We start from the raw sequence: 5,633 nt of genomic DNA, 5'->3' as shown, positions 1-5,633 counted from the left end.
GGACTCAAATAGGTGGACGTGAATGGTTCTTGACGTAGAGTAACTGTGACCATTCTTACAGCCAGCACATGGACAAGGCATAAAACTATCCGCCCGCTTGTTTGCCTCAGCGGCAAGCAGAAAAGTATGCATGCCATTAATGAACTCGGGAGAGCATCTGTCATCATACATCCATTGTCGGCTCATCTTCATTACACAACACCGAATAGACCAAATTAATACAAGTTCATACATAAAGTTCATACATAAAGTTCATATACAACACTTAATTAAATGCAACATACAAATAACTCTCTACCTAAAGAATTTAAATGCAACAACAAATGCGATGAAGATCGCAGTTAAGGTAACAATTGATCCAACAGCATAATGATACCAAGCCACACTATCAATGGCATATTTTCTAATCTTTCTAATCTTCAACCTCATTTTCTCCATCTTGATCTTGTGATCATCGACGACATCGGCAACATGCAACTCCAATTCCATCTTCTCCCCCTCAATTCTTTTCAATTTTTCTTTCAAATACTCGTTTTCTCTTTCAACTAAATTTAACCTCTCGACAATAGGGTCGGTTGGAATTTCCGGTTCACATACCTCTTAGATAAAAATATCTATGTCAACTTGATGGGCATAATTTGTCATAAACATGAAATGCAACAACTAGTTTTAAAAGAGAATATACCACATCCGAATCATAACAAGGACGAGGGACGACGGGGACGGATATCAAAACCATGGCACTATGTATAACAAACAACGTACGGGTAAGATAATTAATTATACGAGTAACTATATATCCAAATCACATAAACACTACTGGAATCAGCTACTTTGCCGTCTGCCACGGCGGACGGCAAAGGCATGAGCGGCGGACGGCAAAGGCCTTTGCCGTCAGCCACGGACGGCAAAAGGCTCCGGCAAAGTAGGCTACGGTAAACAGCTACTTTGCCGTCTGCTTCTTGGCGGCTGACGGCAAAGGCCCTTTGCCGTCTGCGGCGGACGGCAAAGAGAGCGGACGGCAATAATTGCGATGTCAGTCCGTTAAGTGGCTAACGGCAGGCCTTTGCCGTCCGCCGCTGACGGCAAAATTTCTAGTGTCTTTGCCGTCCGCCGTATGATGTCATCTACACGTCACTACATGGCAGGTTCTTTGCCGTCTGCCACTGATGGCAAAGTCTTTGCCGTCTGCCACTGTAGGCAAACTGACCAAATGGGTCAGCTCCCAGGAAGCACAGCTAGATGCCACGTGTCTTCTTTGCCGTCCGCGGCAGACGGCAAAGAGCCCGTTGCCGTCGGTGGCAGACGGCAAAGAGCCTGCATATTGGCTCTTTTATCTGTTTTTTATTAAATCCAACAATTTTCATCACAAATATATATGACATATATAGATATATTTCAAAAGGCCATTACAGAGCAAACATATAAGATACCCAACACATAACTTCATCATCCAACCATATATATTACATGCATAGTTCCATCATACATAACAAGTTCAACATAGAGGCATCCAACCATATATATTACAACAGTTTCATCCAACGATACATGCATAGTTCAACGATACAAAAGAAATAGAGAAAGGGATAAGGAGCACTCCATCTATGCAAGCTTTCGTCAAGTGAATGAAATCTGCAAAATGAAAAATAAGAAAGTTAGAACAAGAAGAGTAGAACAAGAAGAAGAGTAGAACAAGAAGAAGACTAGAACAAGAAGAGTAGAACAAGAAGAAGACTAGAATAAGAAGAGTATATCATTTATGAGCTAACTTACGTGAAATGGATCATATATGAGCTAACTAAGTTGAAATGGGTCGTTTATGAGCTAGCTAAGGTGAAATGGATCATTTATGAGCTAACTTAGTTGAAATGGGTCGTTTATGAGCTAACTAAGGTCAAATGGATCGTTTTTGAGGTAACTAAGGTGAAATGGATCGTTTTTAGCTAACTTAGGTGAAATGGATCATTTATGAGCTAACTTAGTTGAAATGGATCGTTTTTGAGCTAACTTAGGTGAAATGGATCATTTATAAGCTAATTTAGTTGAAATGGGTCTTTTTGAGCTAACTTAGGTGAAATGGATCATTTAAGAGCTAATTTAGGTGAAATTGATCGTTTTTTAGCTAACTTGGTGAAATGGATCGTTTATGAGCTAAATTAGTTGAAATGGATCGTTTATGAGATAACCTAGGTAAGATGGGTCATTTTGGAGTTAACCTAGGTGAAATGGGTCATTTTAAAGCTAACGTAGGTAAAATGGATCATTTAGGAGCTAATCTAGGTAAAATGGGTCATTTTTAGCTAACTTGGATGAACTGGATCATTTATAAGCTAACCTAGGTAAAATGGGTCATTTTAGAGCTAACTTAGGTAAAATGGATCGTCTATGAGCTAACTAAGCTAATTATGCAATTTTTGACATAAGTAAGCTAAGTACAGATCGTTTTAGTGCTAACTTAGGTAAAATGGATGGTTTTGGAGGTCAGTAAGCTTATTAAGTCATTTTGGAGGAGAAGAAGCTAAGTCTAGGTCATTATGGTAAGCATTCGAGGAAATAAAGCTAAGTCTAGGTCTTTATGCATGTGTTAAGCAAAACACTAGATAAACTTACCAAGATCCAGGAGGTGTAGGAGCGGGGTGGCTCGTGTCGGTAGCTGGAGAAGGATCGTGCGATGCTTGTCTGGAGTTACGCTGCACCAAAGATCATTTCCAATGTCTTGTTAGCATGATGACACTCAAATGTTAAGACTAGCAAGTAATGTCCATTCAAATAAAACTCACCGTGGTCCCAGGAGCAATCACTGGCATCGGCGGAGCGGTCTGACCTGTCTTCTCGCACACAGACTGCACATTTGGTTTTGATGACTCAGTCATACTAGTTAGTAATGAGACAAACACTACATGAATGTTTTGGCTAATCTGCAGAAGAAACTTACCACAAGGAGCTCGTACATGGCCCTTGCCTGCATGTCATTCCGTGCCCTCTCCTCCTCCATCATCTTTGTCGTCCTCTCCTCCAACTCCCGCTGCCTCTCCGCCGCCTCCGCCAGAAGTTTCTCCGTTCTATCTCTCTCACTCTGTATAGCAGCCTGCAACACCACTCACATGACCATTTGTAATCATTGATGGAAGCGCACACAATGTAATGGAGAAAGATAACTGAGTACGTATCACTAACCTTGATGGCGAGTTGCACTGGCCGTTCATGAGGCCTTATCTCAGGAGTGGAGCTCGACTGGCGCGCCTTGATCTCCGGGAGAGTGCTAGGACAATGGATAAGTCCATCTCCAATGGCTATGGAGCCATGGGACCTCCCGCCACCAGATATCATCAACAGCTCTGGATCAATGGGACCCTGGCTCGGGTTAAAGTCCTCCCCTTTCCTCGCCTTCCCCTCATCTCTATATCTCACGAGCTTGTTGTGGGAGGAGATGTTGGTGAAGTTGTTTGCATCATCGAGGTCAGACTGAGAGAAAGCCTTGACTTTCTTGAAAGAGGCAGTGTGGGCCATGGCATACAGGTCGTACACCTCTGGCACCTTATCCGCCTTATTGTAGCGTGCCTGAAAGAGAGAAACAATGAAAATTAGTAATTAAAGGGCTCAAGCTAGCATGATGAATGAATTGCATGAATCATGAAGCAAACCACATACCCAGTTGCGCCCGAACTGATATAAGTTGGAGCTGCCTTGATGGTGTGGCACACCTTCCATTTGGGCACGTTTGTCCTTGGCCTCGTTGTGGAGGGCTAGCCATTGTTTTGAGCACCACTCATCGACCAACACCTCCCAACAATCCATCTGATCCGCACACCATCTCGGAGGCGCCTAAGTTAGCAAATAGAAATTTGAGCGCTACGGCTAAGAATTACTAAATGAAGGAACTTAAGTAGAGAAGGCCTTAAGAATTACCTTCATGTACCGCTCCTTACTCAGGAACTTATCGCGGCACGCCGGCTTGGTCTTCTTGATACCACTCAAGGCGTAGTAGTCTCGAACAGCCTGCACCCGAGCCTCGTGCCGTAAGTTCTGGAGTAGGCGCTTGCAGACGTTCTCGATAACATGTGCCGCGTCCTCCTCGTATCCCTCCTCACACCTGTAGAATGTCTGCAATCAAATGAGACAATATTGATTAGTACAATTAATAACTAGCTAGTTGAAGAATTTTAAATGTGTAAAGGAGAAATTACCCAGAACTTTCTGATCACCATGTCTGCCCTCGTGTCGCACACGACGCCGTCGATAATCTCATCCGGCGGGGCCGGGGCAGCCACGTAGTGCTCCCAGCTCAATCCAAGCTCTGGAAGCCGACCCTCACCAGGCAACGTGACAAACCCTGGGAAGTTTTGCCGACAAAGAACTCCAAGGACGGAGTTGGGCCGGCGGACACTATGATGGTGGTCCCAACCCCTGCAGCATGACAAGGCCAACGCATTAGTTATTTGAAAAAAACATGAATGCACAAGGTACAAAAATATTAAATGCACTTACGTACCTCTCCCCATCAGGGAAAATCAACCACCTCTGCTCGCGGGTCACCGGCACGGACGGGAGCCGTGTAGCACCACGCTGGTAGACGGTGCCCCCCTCCTCCTCAAGATCAGTCGGCTCCCCGCCATCATCAGCATGGCCATTCGGCTCCTCGGGCTGATCCGGCCAGGTACCCCATCCGGACGTGTGCTCCTCTGGGGTCACGTGGGCCGAACTCTCGTGGGCCGAAGGCCAGTCGACCCGAGGCTCGTGGGCCCAAGACCCGTGGACCGGAGGCTCGTGGACCGGAGTCCATGTCGCCTCCTCCTAGGACGAGTCCACCCTAGCAGTCACGTGCTCGGGTGAAACAGCTGGGGGTGGCGGCGAGGAAGGCGCCGTAGCAGTCACCCTACCTCCTCGCCCACGACCACGTGCCCCACCTCCTCTCTTCCTACCTCGTCCCCTGCTGGGCACCGCGGTCGACGAAGAAGGGCCCGGCGGTGTGGCCATACTGTCCAGCAACACTTGGTGGAGAGGTGCGTCTGGAATGGAAGACCTCAGACCACGCTCCCGACCAGCGCCCACCATCTTTCAACACCTGCCATGACAAACAGTAAACGAAATTAGTACAACATAAAAAAAGACCGACATGAATAATAATATGTGTATCACTTAAGTGTATCATCATCAAGTACAACATAAAAAGAATGTAATACCTGACACTACTAATAATCTCGATTAGTATCATCAATAAATGCATAATCATCATCATCACTATAATCAATGACGGGCTCATAGGGTTCATTGGCATCAACATGTGCAAGGCCACCTTGACGTAATCGGTCAAGCATTGACAGGTCATCCGCAGCAGTAACCTCTTCTTGTTCCGGCTCTTCTTGTTCCTCCTCTAGGGTGATGTCAGATTCATTGTCGCTGTCTACTTCAATGTTTTGGGGTGAAGTATAGCGGTTCTTGAAACGCTTTTTGGAAAGACGTGCCTCTTGGAAGAATTCTCCTTCATATGTGTCTGGGTTAATGTGAGGTTCATAATCCTCTTCCTTTGGGGGAGAAAGTCTAGCACGTGGCGGCACTTCATAAACGACATCCCAACCTTTCAGATTTGGATTAGTTTGGCAGGCCCACGGTAGATAGAATACTTGGGT

Source organism: Triticum aestivum, chromosome 5B, assembly GCF_018294505.1.
Source record: "Triticum aestivum cultivar Chinese Spring chromosome 5B, IWGSC CS RefSeq v2.1, whole genome shotgun sequence".
NCBI lineage: Eukaryota > Viridiplantae > Streptophyta > Magnoliopsida > Poales > Poaceae > Triticum > Triticum aestivum.
The sequence above is the reverse complement of the archived record's forward strand: the minus strand, read 5'-3'. Positions refer to the sequence as shown.